The sequence below is a fragment of the Lagenorhynchus albirostris genome, chromosome 13 (genome assembly GCF_949774975.1).
Source record: "Lagenorhynchus albirostris chromosome 13, mLagAlb1.1, whole genome shotgun sequence".
In the NCBI taxonomy this organism is placed as follows: domain Eukaryota; kingdom Metazoa; phylum Chordata; class Mammalia; order Artiodactyla; family Delphinidae; genus Lagenorhynchus; species Lagenorhynchus albirostris.
In genome coordinates, this window is record NC_083107.1 from 80,220,041 (window position 1) to 80,234,849 (window position 14,809).

General features: G+C 44.6%; 1 long non-coding RNA gene across 1 annotated transcript in view; it reads left to right on the plus strand.

The window, feature by feature from the left end:
- Positions 1-97: 97 nt before the first annotated feature.
- LOC132531520 (uncharacterized) overlaps positions 98-14,809 on the plus strand; it is a 104,849-nt gene continuing 90,137 nt past the window's right edge. Inside the window, exons 1-2 of the long non-coding RNA XR_009544121.1 lie at positions 98-166; positions 643-789. This is a non-coding gene — a long non-coding RNA (uncharacterized LOC132531520). The remainder of the gene's footprint in view (positions 167-642; positions 790-14,809) is intronic.

Consider the following 14,809-nt stretch of genomic DNA (forward strand, 5'->3'; position numbering starts at 1 on the left):
TCCCCGCCCGGGCCGCCCTCATTGAGCCGGGTGCCCATCAATCAGCCTCGCCTCTGCCAGTCCCGGGGCGGCTTCCCGCGCCCGCGGCCGGCTGCCACTGCCATTGCAGCTCCCGGCCCCGGGCGCGGGCGCTTGCTTCCCAGTTGGATGACTCGGCCCGGGCGAGGTAAACAAAGTGCATTATCCAACCGCGGCCCGGGGCTGGGGAGGTAGAGCACCGGACCGGGGAGGGAGGGTCCCGGCGCCTCCACAGGCTGACTGCGCGCGCGGCTGGGCAGGAGTCGCCCGGTCACAAGTACCCAAGCAGCTCCAGCGGTGGCTAGTGGACTTTCTAACCCGTGCGTCTTCCCCAGAAAGCCGGGCATCCTCCGAGCATCAGGACACCGCTGCTCACGTGTAGCTTTTCTCCGTGGAGAATGTGCTTGCATCAGTGGTGCCGCACGGAGTTTCAAAAATTAGTTTCGTTATCTTTTTCCAACACTCTTCTCCCCATTTAAAAAGAAATCGATTGCTTACTTTTAGTTGGTGTCACCCTCCAAACCCCGCCCCCCACCAAGGCTTTGAGTATTTTCTGCAGAAGACCAGCTTGAAGACACCTTTTAACTCATACCAAAGGTAATCACTAATTCTTCCTCTCCCAAGACAGTGCCCAGAGGGCCTTGGCCCAGTGAAACAATGCCCTCAATGCCCTACGCACACCTCCTGCGAGGCTCCAGGCCGCTAGCCAGAGTGGCGCCCCCTACCCCGACGCACACGTGGACCAAAAAGGCGTTCAACACTGAGAATCAGGTGAGGGCTGCCTTTTCACTCCAGTTATTCTCAGCTTCTGCAGGAGGTGCCAGTCCTCTGACTTAGGCAGACACACGTCAGGAAAGGGGCTTGAACTCAGGCAGAGACTGGGACCTCCAGGCCTTAACCTAACGTGTCCTGGTAAATCAAGCAATCTGGTCGGGGGAACAAACTTAAATATATATATAAATAAATAAAAGCCAAGGGGCTGGGAAAGGGGCGTTTACAAGACTCTTGGAGCTTTTCCATGCATGTATGCATATTTTCTAGTGGGGGAGGAAAAGGGGACTATATCATGTATTGCCCACAGTAGGACACTTTTGAGCAAAAAAGGGAGCTCTGTATAATTATGCCCCCTGGAGCATATTTATAATTTATAATTATGCACAAACAAGTTACTCTGGTGATAAGCAGTTCCTGGGAGGTTGGCCAGAGAGGACATAGACTGTACGACAGGGCCTCAGGGTTTGAAAAGGTCACGGAGTGGTCCCATGCCTCCTGGCAGGTCTCCCCAACCTACTCCTCACAAACCAGGACCCAGTCCCTGACCCTAGGGGGACTCATCTGTTCCCCCAGGCCATCACCATGAGTGGTGAGCAGTATCCTTTCACCCAGTCTGGTCCCATGAAGACACCTGTGCTGGTCCCTGTCTCAGGAACAGACCTCTGTTTCTCTGCTGAGGGGTCAGAAAGAAAGGCGCCAGCCTCCTCTGTTCGGTGGCCACCAGCAGCACTTTATAACTAGGGGTTTAGGAGACCCTGTTCCAGCCCTGTCTGGGCCTCTGATTTTTGAATGAAAATTGAGTCAAGACATTTTTGTTTTTCCTCCCTGGGTCCCCTTTTTTCAACTGTAAAATGAGAAGCCTAACACCCACCCTGCTCAGCTCATGTGATTGCTGTAGAAGGATGTTTTTCAGTTCCAGGAAATCTACGAAGGTTTACCATAAGCTGGGCCTGCACTGGGTGTTAAGAATCCAAGTATGAGTAAGATTTGGTCTCTGACGCCCAGGAGCTCCTAGTCCGGCTTCAGACAGACATATGGAAATACATCATTTCATTGTGTAACCATGTGGCAATTAGATATCAAGGCATCCAAGAAGTGTAGAGGAAGGAACCACTTTTCCCGGGCTTCAGGGAATTTTCCAGACAATGTGATTTTTTTCACCTTGAATTAATCCAGAGCAAGTATTTATTGAAACCTACTGTGCACCAGACACTGAGAAAAGAGATACAAGGATTTAAAAAATGTACTTTCCTGTGCTCATGGATCTTGAAAAGGTTCTATGAGTCATGCAATAATATAAATAAGAGATTGTCATTGGCATTTCAGGCAGAGAGAAAGAATGTGCAGAAGCAAAGGAGTGGGATGTTCTGAAATTTCTAGTAACTCCCCATGGCTCTGGTATTGGCAGCTTGGTGGCAGTGGCCAGGCATGTGGCGGGCAAAGTGAGTTGGGATTAGAATGGGGAGGGGCTGATAGAACAGCCAGAATAGAAGAGATGCAGAGTCAAGGCTACCATTAAATGGGGCGAGTAGCATGGTTGATTGGGGTTCTAGAAAGATCACGCTGGAGGTCACATGGAGTAAATGTCAGTGCACTTGCAAGGAAAGAGAAAGCACTGTCACCTGGGGAGACAGAAAATAACTGATAGTGATGGGTAACCGATGCTGTAAACGATTGTTAGTATTGATACATTCATCACTTCTGATGAAATTATGCAGTGGCCGCAGTCCTGCCCGTTCTTGAAGGCCAAATTCATGACCTTTGGAAACGACTGTAGTGTAGGATAAATTACATAATTTATACCAAGTGCCTTAAACCTTTTTACCTGGATTGGTAGTAATTCTTCTCAGATTGAAAAAAAAAAAAACATGTAGTAGGAAGATCTGTGTGGGACTCTTCATTCATTCACTTTTTAGGTATATGACCTTAGATGAATTTAGATGAATTAATTATAATTAATTAATTAGATGAATTAATTATAAAATAGAACTATAATCTGAATTTTACCTAACGTGAAAATTATGGAAGATGTATATAAGGCAACTAGCACAAGGTCTTGCATGTAACATAACATAATGTATGTAACATAAATAAATATTATTATTATTGAACTATGTCCACAGAAAGCAATCCAACTTTTAATAATAATAATAATAATAGACAAAATGCTTAAAATAGCGATAAAGTGTATAGGAGTTGTTAAATATACAGTTGTAGGTATGGTTAAATACAATTATGTAGCTATGATAAAAGGTGATGTGCCAATTAAAATAAGGATTATATAATTACAGGGAAATATTAAGCAGTCCACTCTGTAGAACGGTCAGATCCAGTTGCCGTAGGTCACTCCTCTGTTCTGCATGCTTTCCAGACATTCTCTGTCTTGAAATGTAGTTAACCGCTCCTTAATTCACTTCATCACTCATTAGTTCATTTATTTAGCAAACGTACAGTAGTTTCCTGCTAAGTATGAAGCCCTAAGTACTGTGTTCGTTGATCAAATAAATGGTTTCTGAGAACAACTCCTAAGACTACTACGTCACTTGAAGGCTGACGTATACCGCGGGTGATGACATTCATGTTTCTTAAACAACTCTCACAGCAGGCCATACCTAGGCTCAAAAATCTGTGGCAAACTTCCACGACGAACTGTAGAGAATGCTACCATGTGCTGACGTGCAGGCTGTGGACTGAACATTCCATTCGTTACACTGGAAGTCCAGAACATTCCATTCCCCACTGAAGTCTTTGTGAATGGCACCCCTGGGGTTGTGCAAAACACTATCTTCTTGACCATACCTGGAAACTTGGGTATAGACATGGGGCTGGAGCTCAACAACTTCCCAACAACTTCATCTCCCACTCCTCTTGGCTACATGCCCACTGGCTACTCACACCGTTTTGTGGACTCCAGTTTCCCACCTCTATGCCTATGACTTGAGTCATACCCTACTTGATGGTTGGTGCCTCTATGTTTCCCTGGAATTACTCCTTTCCAAGGTGTTCCCTCTACGTTGCTCTGATCATGTTCCCTAGTTCTCTTATTTGGCTTTATGGCTGCCTCAGGTTTTAAATGGTATGTTCAAGATCAGGGAGGCATGGGTGTGCTTGGTCAATAACGAGGAGGTTGGTGGTGTTAATGCATGAGTTGCAATCTAGATATTCCTGATGATAGAATCTACAGATCTCTTAGTATCGGAATCAGTAAAAGTCACCAAGAAGATAAGTGCCCCTAATTATTCCTCCATGTTAACTCTAGGAAGAGTTTCTGTCATTCCTTTGTGTAAGGAGGAAGGGAGAGATCCAGGGAAGAGGGTGCACAGCTTCCCTGCTGCAGCTGTCAGAGATGCATTTGGCCAAGTTCACTATGACCCTGGGGTTTGGATACAGTCATGATGGAGAGATAATTTCCAGTGGTGATGAGGCCTGTGGCATGCTCCCAACTTCATGACATAAATTGCCCCATTACTGTGAGAGTCTTCTCTATTACTAACTTTAATAATAATTATACTTTAATTATGCCTTTTGAGTGCTAGACTAGCCACCTTCTCTCTGGTTCTTATACAACCCATCAGAATAGATATTATTACCCCCACTTTACAGATGAAGAAAGCAGGACCCAGAGAAACTCTTTAACTTTTTCCATGGTTGCCCGTTACTCAGTGGCTATGCTGGTCACGTGTGTGTTTGTGTGTGTGTGTGTGTGTGTGTGTGTGTGTGTGTGTGTGTGTGTGCTGGGGAAGAAAGGGGCAGGGGAATGAATAAGGTTTACTACATCACGTTGCCTGTCGTCATGCTTTTTTAGATGTCTAAAGCTTTGGCTTAAATGGCCCACTTATAATCCTTCCATAATAGGGATTTCTTTTCTCAATTTTTCCCAAACAGCTTGTGTTTGAAAAATAGCTGCTTATGTCCAAGGTGAACCCTAGCCGTACCTATTAAAAGGTGACTTTGTGATGGTTTGTTTTACCATGGCTAGGTAAGGGGTCTGTTTTTCTCTTTGGATAAATGGTCCACTAGGAAAAGTCCAGTGTATAAATACAGAAGGAATTGCCATTTTGGAACCGTTTTTTTCCCCAGGCCCTAGGAGAATTTTTTGTTATTGTTGTTGCTTTTAAATTAGAGGATGCCAGGAAACCCAGCATATGGGAATTTTCTGGATATCGCAAATTGTCTACCATCCTGTTATGTATTGCTGAGCAGCTAATAAACAAAAGTGAAAACAGCCAGCTAGTCCAGGAAGTGCTGCAAATTTACATTTATCTAGAGTGTTAGGTTACTGTAAAAAGAGATTCAGTCTGAAGGGTGTTCTGGAAAACCTAGTTACGTGTTTCCATACCTGGCACACAGACAGACCTCGAGGGAGATGCGCGCCCACCTCTGTTTCACGAGCTTTAGGGCTCTGAGTGGCATTTCAATCCCCTGCCCATTGTGGAGTGGCGGTAACGATAATTTCCTTACCAAGGGAAGAGGCTGAATCAAATGATCATTTACGTCCCTCTTCAGCTTTTAAAAGCCAAACTTCAGTTCAGGAAAAACAAGCTGGTCACCAGTAGACCAGTGTCTGAACAAGGACACATTGAGTTGATCTGGGCCCCAACTTGGCCAATTAGCAACATGGCCTTGGACGGCCCTGATTGCTCAGGTTAAGGTCTATTAAGAATTAATACGTGCCACAGCCTCGACAGTTTACAAAGCACTCTTATGAATTTTGTGCCATTTAATCTTCACGATAGCTCCGTAAAGGAGGTTCATTCCTGGCCTTGGTAGGAGAAACTGTGTCTCAAGGAATTTAAGTCACTAGCTTGTGAGCACAAACCCAGCACTTCTGAGAGCCAATCCTGCGTTCATTTTACGGCACAGCTCTCCTTCCTGCCCCTGCCTTCTCCCTCTGCCTTGTCCTTGCCTCCCTCTTTCTCCTCTCTCTCTTCTCTTTCCTTCTGTGTCAAAATTTTGTTTTAAATTTAAAACAATTTTGAGGTCCTACATTGGGGCTCCTTGCATAGAATTTCATTTGATGGTTTCGTTGGATAGTTGCAAACCAGGAAAGCGTATCTAATCAAAAAGGCAATATCTATAGAATAGTGGTTTCCACCTTGTGAGCCCTGGATCCCCAGGTGGGCTTAGAGTAGAGCGTGTGCAGCGTGGAGACTCAGCGCTATAGCGGGCAATCTACTCAGTAGACCATAGAAGGAATGAATGGTATGTCTCACCCATATCTGTGCAATTCACATCCAAATATGCGTGAGTATTTTGGGGGTTAATAAAATATAAAACTGTAAGCAAACAACTAATTTCATAGTATTGTTCCCCATTTAGGCAATTAAAAAATATATCTAGGTATAATTGCTATCCCTTGGGACAACATGAAATTTTATATTATTCAATTTGTGTCCCAGAACTCAGAAAGGTTGAGGCTTGTCCTTCCCTGGATGGATAGCTCCTAGCAATGAAGCCAGCACTTTAGAAAATGTGTCCTGTATGTGTGGACCTGGGGGATGGTGTATGATCCTGGGGGTGTAAACTGGAGGAAGGTTGAAGAAATAGTGTCCTTTGTTCTAAATATGGGGTGTGCGTCAAGCCTCAGGCTTCATTATCTTCATTTGCCTAATAAGAGAGCTTGCTAACAACTCTGACTTTTAGGATATTTTGCTACAGGGAAGTAATTCTCTTTCTAAATCACACAGTTGCTCAGTGACCACAGCGCTTGACCCCTGACAGACTCTGCAACGCATCTAGAAAAGAGTTAGATACAAAAGTTAACCAATCGTCATTCAAGAGATCAGGAAGCTGTTACTGAGCACTTGTTCTGAAGTTCAGTAGCTCTCTGACCTTATGTCAATTACAGAATATCCCTAAACCTTAGTTTCTGCTTCTTTAAAATGGCACCATCATAGCACAGACCTTGCAGGGTGTCATGAGGACTGTGGACAGGTGGGTGAAGCTCTGTTTAGGGCCTGGAAGTAGTGTGGGTTAGCCCTGACTACAGGGCTCCTGTACAAAGTACAGTCAGCCCTCCTTAACTGCGGGTTCCACATCCATGGATTCAGTCAACTGCGGATCAAAAATGTTTGAGAAAAATAATTCCAGAAAGTTCCAATAAGCAAAACTTGAATTTGCCTGCATCAGCAACTATTTCCATAGCATTTACGTTGTGTTAGGTATTATAAGTAATCAAGAGACGATTTAGAGTATACAGGAAGATGTGCATAGGTTATATGCAAATTTTAAAAATTTATATAAGGGACACGAGCATCTGTGGATTTTGGTTTCTGAGGAGGAGTGGGGGAGGGGTCCTGGACCCAATCTCCTATGGATACTGAGGGCAACTGGGAGACAAGGTCACTGTCAGACCATGGGGGAATATGACTACTGAGTTAAAATACTAGGACTTCAAGCCACTGACCAGATGTTCCCTGTCCTCCAGATGAAAGATACTTATTAGCCAGAAATCACATGGTGTAGTAGAAAAAGGCACTAGACCAAGAGCTGAGTTAGTTAAATTTTCTTCGTCTTTTATATGCTTGTATTAGTTATCTGTTGCTGCATAACAAATTGCCCCCCAAAGCTTCAGCTTCCAAGGTCACTCATTTAGATATTGGCAGGTTTCAAGTCCTTGAACGTTGTTGGACTGAGGGTCTCATTTCCTCCCTGGCTGTTGGCTGGAAATCACCCTCAGTTGTCAGTCACATGAGCCTCTCCAAATGTCAGCTGACAGCATGGTATCTTGCTTGATTAGAGCAAATACCCCAGAAGAGCCAGAGAGAAGTCAAAGTCTTTTATAGCCTAATCCCAGAAGTGACATCCTACATCATTTTGCCATAGTCTGCTTGTCAGAAGCAAGCCACCAAGGCCATTGCACACACAACAGGAGAGGATCACACAAGGTGTGAATACCAGGGGCCATGAGGAGCCTTTTCGGAAGTTGCCTGCCTCGGCATTCTCTCGGGTGGTATGTCAGAATCTTGGGGTGAAGATGATTATGTTTAACAGGAAGGGGTGGAAGCTAACAGCTGCCGGCCTACACTGAGGGAATTTGTACACTTCTGATATTCTTCAAGAATTCTTCCCTCTGGCATGGTGGCTCTGTGGCTGGGCAATGGGCTATCTCAGCCTCTCTACCCCCTGCCATCTTTTTTTTTTTTTTTTTTTTTTGCGGTACACGGGCCTCTCACTGCTGTGGCCTCTTCCGTTGCGGAGCACAGGCTCCGGACGCACGGGCTCAGTGGCCATGGCTCACGGGCCCAGCCGCTCCGCGGCATGCGGGATCTTCCCGGACCGGGGCTCGAACCCGCGTCCCCTGCATCGGCAGGCGGACTCTCAACTGCTGCGCCACCAGGGAAGCCCAACCCCCTGCCATCTTGATCTACCTTGAGATGCCCAAGCATTTCCCTGGAATCTAGGAATGGGCAGAGAATGCCCCAATCTAGAGACTTGGAGGCCCTGGAGACCTAGCACCATGTTTTCATTTCCCTCTGTACCCACAGTGCTAGGACGGTGATGGATTCATGGTGGTTGTTATCACTGTTTTCTGGGTAAATCAATTTCTTAGAAGCCTGGTGTTGGAGAATGAGCCTGGATGTGGGAGTGCAGCAGAGAGACCTGGGATTGACCCACATCTGCCTGGGCCTCTGCCCTTCCGTGCCCACCCAGGACCCTCAGTCTGTGCTTGAATGAAAAGGGGCTGCATCTTTTCATCCAGTCTTCAAATGCTTCTTGGAGGTTTCTAAATGATTACTTTTTAAGTCCACATTTCACAACTGAAACGATTCCATTGTGTTCTGAAAATCTCCTTAATTGAATGTTCTCTTTGTCAACCCAATAAACTGCTAGTTTTGCAATAAGATTCCCCTGGCACATTTCCTGGGAGATTTAGTGTGAGAAATTCACTCACACAACTAGAAATATAGTAATAAATGCCTGTCAGCTCAGTTCTGTGGACGGATCACTTTCTGTGTGTCAAGCCCCATGCTAGGTTCTGGACAGAGCACAGCGGACCGTATGGGAACTCACCGTATCATGAAAGACGCCTCTCGTGCACTACCCTATTTCCTCATCTGAGATTTTTTTCTTTTTTTTTCCCTTTTCCTATCACATTTTCTCTTGAGCCATAACTCCCCAAGATTGTCTTACACACACGAAGTGACCAAAGTCGAGGGATAAATGTACCAGGTTAAAGATGACCACAGAGTTCTGACACTCCTCCCATTAGGAGGCGGGGTCCCATGCCCTGACCTTGAATATAAACTCGTGTGAGATTGTTTGGACCAATAAAAAATGGTGGATATGATGCATGGCCAGTTCTAGGTCTTGCCTTCGAGAAGACTGGAAGCTTCTTCCTTAGTCTCTTGGAGGCCTGAGACTCCAAATAAATCCAATCAACTACCCTCCTGGAGAAACCTCACAGAAAGGCCCAAAAGATGACATGGAGAGGGAGAGGGGCCCAGGGGAGCCAAGCCTTCGGGCCAAACCTTGACAAAGCTCCAGGCAGGAGAATGAAAGCCATCTCGATCCTCCCAGACCAGACCAGCCCCCAACAGAACACCACCGAGTTGCCAGTTGCCCAAATACCTGCTGCCCAAAATCACTGTATAATACCATGGTGGTTGTTTTCCACCATTAAGTATCAGGTCAGTTTTTCACTCAGTAATAGAAAACTGGAACAAGGTAGTATAGTCATCCTTCTGGGTCTGCTAGGCAGTTCCTCTATGAAGTCTTACCCAGAGGAACAAAAAGAATTCCTATTGTAAGATGATACTTAATAAACACAGGTTGAATGACTCCCAAGCCCTCCTTCTTCTGATGCGTCTGGTTTAGAGAATATCCTCTTTCCTGATGGGCATGGCATCATTGGGCAATGACTATATACTGAATTCTGATTAATCTGCTATAATTATATGACGTGAACATGGCTGTCTCAATAGATCGGGAGCTCCCCGAGGGAAAGGGCCACATCTTCTCCCTTCTCCTCTGTTCTGTACTTGTCACAGTGCTGGGTACATATGCATGCTGAGAAAATGCGATTCCATTCAGAAAACAATGGATTAGGCTGCTTCCTGTCTCCTAATTCTCAGAAGGTCAGCACTTTAGAGCAAACAATTTCCCATGAAGATGGGCCCGAGAGTTGCCATGGATATGGGGAGAGTATTATCATACCTTGAGGACTCCCCCAGAAATCCCTTTCTTGATTTTCAAAAACCACCAATGCTCTAATAATTATAAAAAATATTTCTTAATAACTATAAATGTGGCCTTATTCCCACCACTCTGTGCAATGCATCATATTCTCCAGTAATTGCGATTCAGGCTCTTGACTGTCTGGAATACCTTTCTCACTTCCATAAATTTTGACAAGATCCACATTGAGCACCAGCTTTTTCAGGAATTCTCAGGTTGAGCTAAGAGTCTCCACTGTGCAAAGCTCTATCTTAGCCAAGCCATATGTCACTGAAATGATCCCTGCATATTCCTATTTTCAACTGGTTAGTTCATTGAAAGTATAGATTGCCTCTTACCTGTGGTTGTACATATAAGACATTTTTTTTGCTGCTCTTTCTGATTACATGTTTTTATTGGAGTATAGTTGATTTACAATGTTGTGTTAGTTTCAGGTGTACAGCAAAGTGATTCAGTTATATATATATATATATTTATATATATATATACACACACACACACACACACACACACACACACATATATATACATATATACATTCTTTTTCTTATTCTTTTCCCTTATAGGTTATTACAAAATATTGACTATAGTTCTCTGTGCTATACGGTAGGTCCCTGTTGGTTATCTATTTTAGCACATAGAAGGCTTCAACAGTGCCTGCACATTATAAGTGACTGACGTAGGCCTTGCCTACTGTCTACCAGTTTATCAAAGGTGTTCATTATTATCCTTGTATAATTGTGGCTAAGAAAGGAAAGTGACTTTCTTAAGATCACCTAACCACAGGGACCCACCACAGAGGCTTGCTAAGATTCCTCCCCATATCCTGAGACTATAGGACTTCTCCCTGGTGGGAGGGCGACAGCTCCAGCCCTATCCTCCCCATGGATACACATCTTTTGTTTTCTGCATCTGGGAAATGCCCCAGGATTCCCTGCTGTGTTACTCAGGGAGACTGTTGCTCAATCCAGCAGCTGTTCTGGAGGAAAAGAAAAAGCAGAGGTTCTGAATGTATCATACATACAATGCAATATTGAATAGAAGATCGCTAATAAGCAAGAATGCCTTGACCGTGCAGGCTCCTTCCAGTGAGGTCTAGCTCTTCATTTCCAGTGGGCGTCGCAGGAAGTACTAGTGTAAAAAATAAAACATATATATTACTAATACGGTGGCTATATAAAACAATATTTGGCCAAGATAGTTAAGATGTGATTCAGTCTTTGTTCATCAAGTTGCTAAATATTATTCAGAGAGTGGAGTCACCATATGGTATAACTGAGTTTCCTTGGGAGGCTGGGTGAAATATCGTGTTGGATATAGAATGTGGAAATGTGCGTGTCTCCTGTGGTTTGAGTCTGGATCGAGCTGCAGACAGCTAATTCCATTAAGTCCTCATGCAAAGACTCCAATGCACACAGCAAATGGAAAAAGCATAGCCCGGCACGGATCACTCTAGGAGGTCAATTTCTCTTCCCAAACTGATGAAGAGTGGGCAAGCCATGCAGCTAGACCCAGATGCAATCTTGAAAGAAAAATGTGTGTGGGCAAGTGCAGTACCAGCTGGGAAAGTCTAAGTGGCTGAAACCTATGACTCAGAAATCTTAAATTGCCTTGAAATTAATGAAGCTCTGTGGGGATGACTCAGTTCATTCATGTCCTTAGCTTGCAGGCTTAAACGCTGGCAGAAGCGGACATTGTCCAAAGCTTGGAAGATCAGACCCCACAAAGGAAATACGTCTCAGGCTGGGAGGTGGTCTGGGGTGCGTGTCCCAGGAGCAGGGGCTGGAGAGGCAGGCGAGCTGGTATTTCTTCTTCCCGTGGTTGACGCAACCTCATTCAAGTGCCGTGCTCTCTGGACCTGATTTCTGTCCCTGTAAAACGAAAAGGAGAGATCTGATGATTTTTTCCAATGTTGTCAACTTCGATATTCTGATTAGCTAGGGTCCCAGTTAAGAAACAGCATTTGCCCCAGATGGTTCAAATGAGGAGATTTTAACACAGGGACTTTTTATAGATGTCTGTGCCAGGTTAAGAGAACAAATAAGAGAGAGTAAGGCACCCAGAGACCAGTAAAGGCAACAAGCCATTGTCACTCCCACGGCCAAAAGAATGAAAGGAAAACAGTGTTATTGAAGCCCAGTGAGAGTTGGAACTCTGGAGAAACCCACCCAGGACTCTGGAGGAGGGCACCCAGTGGGAGCCAGAGTCCCCAGGGGGACATAGTCCCTCCCACACACACCATGATGACACAAAGAGGGAGCAGAAAAGAAATAATTTAAACTGCATCTTATCCCCTCCCCCCTCCAGTTTCCCACTGGTGCCTCTCATTGGCAAACCCAACTGGATGCCCTGAGGCAAGGGAAACAGGTGAAGCAGGCCACAGGGACTGGAACAGTGTGGAGAAGGCTAGAGAATGCATCTAGAGTGGGCGAGAACACAAAAGCCAGCACATAATCTACGACTTTATACGTGTGATCATGCGCCTACATTAGGGAAAAGGGCAGAACACATCTTTTTTTTTTTTCTGGAGAGATTGAAGAATAATTCTCAAGGAACAGAGTTCCTGAGGGCAGGGACCAGGTTTTGCTGATTCTTTAACCCATCAGAATCTATCACAATGCCTGGCACCTAGGAGATAATCAGGAAATATTTGGTGAATTAAAGGCTGATCGCAAATCCACATTTATAAGCATCTACAGGTGTCCAAGCCATGATGGTCTGTTAATATCTGTTGAGTGAATAATGAATGTGTAGGTTCAAAACAAATTACATAATCTTTCGGATAATAGGTTCTGCAGAGCTCAGGCAAAACCTTGGTATTTTTGTTCTTGTAGTTGTTTCTTTTCTTTTTTTTTTTCCGGCCACGCTGTGTGGCTTGTGCGATCTTAGTTCCCCGACCAGGGATTGAACTCTGGCCCTCAGAAGTGAAAGCAAAGAGTCCGAACCACTGGCATTCCCGTAGCTGTTTCGAATGTGATTGATGGTTATCATTGCACAAGCTGTATAAACGTCCTGGACTAGGAAAATGGACCCTACGTTGTGAGACCCAATGATATATTAAATGAATAAGCAAGAGGGGCTTAAAAGAGACATCTCCTGCTTTCCTCAGTGCTGAGATTCCCAGCAGGAGAATCTACAAAAGTAGAATGTTTATCATATTTCAATACACGTGGCATCACCTCCTGACATGTACATGTTCTAACAGAGGGATGCTCTTTAACGAGCCATGGATGGACACCCAGCTCTACCATTACTCAGCTCTCTGACTTGAGACAAAAACTTGACCCAGCGAACCTCAGTTCCGGTTTAATGCTGCCTCTTAGGATCAGTGTAAAAACTGAATGAGAGGATGGGTGTCAAGTTCCTGGTAGAAAGCCGGGCATGGAATCGATGTTCCCTTGCTCTCAGCTCCATCTTTCTAGTGGAGGCATTGATTTCCTTAGAGTTGACATAAGGTGTAAGACCAGCAATGAGAAGAGATGTTTTCTGCATTGCTATCTAAATCATCTTTAACAGAAAGTCACTTCTTTTATTATGGGGACAGTCCTATGCATAAGAGAAGCATAAGACATATTACAAGTTACAGAACACATCTAAATGACTATCCCTTACTGTTCGTATTTAGGAACTGGTGTTCACATGTGTCATCTTAGGATATAGAGGGTCATCCCAGGTACGTGTTGGCAGGTCTTCTCTTTAGTATTCACCTAGCTCGTGTTGATACTGCTCTCCCGCACTTCTATGATGGTCAAATCCAATTCCTTTTAAAGAGGCTGAAATGGAAGATGCTTGTTTTCTTAAGCCTTCTTTGTATCTAAGCAGGGTCATGTGATAAAATCATGACAAATGGAACGAAGGGCATGTTTTGTTAGAATATTTCTTTTGGTCCTCAGTTCCTGAAACTGAGTAATAAATGTGAAATGGATGTCTTTTGTGTGGTGTAACCAGCCTCTTTCAATTACACCTGAGTTTATGATAATGAGGTGACTTTTGGAAAGTCCCTAAGGATGGGGGCTGGTTGCCAAGGGAACCAAACTTGATTAGAGGATTGGAAATTCCAGCCTCACCCCCTAACCTCCAGGGAGGGGAGAGGGGCTGGAGATTGATTTCAATCACCAATGGCCAATGATTGCATCAGTCATGTCTATGTAATGAAGCCACCATAAAACCCCAAAAGGACGGTTTCAGAGAGCTTCCAGGTTGAACCAGGAGGCACCCGTGTACCTGGAAATTGAAGTACCCTGAACTTTACGAGGGCAGAAGCTCATGTGCTCAGGACCTTTTTGGACCCCACCCTACGTATCTCTTCACCTGGCTGTTTATTTGTTTATTAGTATCCTTTAATATCATTTGTAATAAAATGGTAATCTAGTACGTAGACTGGTTTCCTGAGTTCTGTGAGCCACTAACAAATTAATCAAACCCTAAGAGGGGGTGGTGGGAGCCTCTAGTTTATAGACTATTGGTCAGAAGCACAGGTAACCACCTGGACTTGCAATTGGTGTCTGAAGTGTGTGTGTGTGTGGGGGGGGGTGTAGTCTTGTGGGATGGAGCCCTTAACCTGTGGGGTCTGACACTATCTCCAGTATCTCCAGGTAGAAAGTGTCAGAATTAAGTTAAATAATATGACATCCAGGCGTCACAGAATTGTTTGATGTGTGGGTTTTCCAAACCACACATTGGAAGTGAGTAGTGTTGTAGTGGAGTAGTGTGAGAGTGAAGGAAACGTACACCTGGAATGTTGTTTTTATACAAGAGAACTGGAGAGACATTGCCCAGAGGCCTGTGAAATTGAGCTGTGAAATAACCAAATTCCTGTCTTAAGCATTTGCATCCTTAG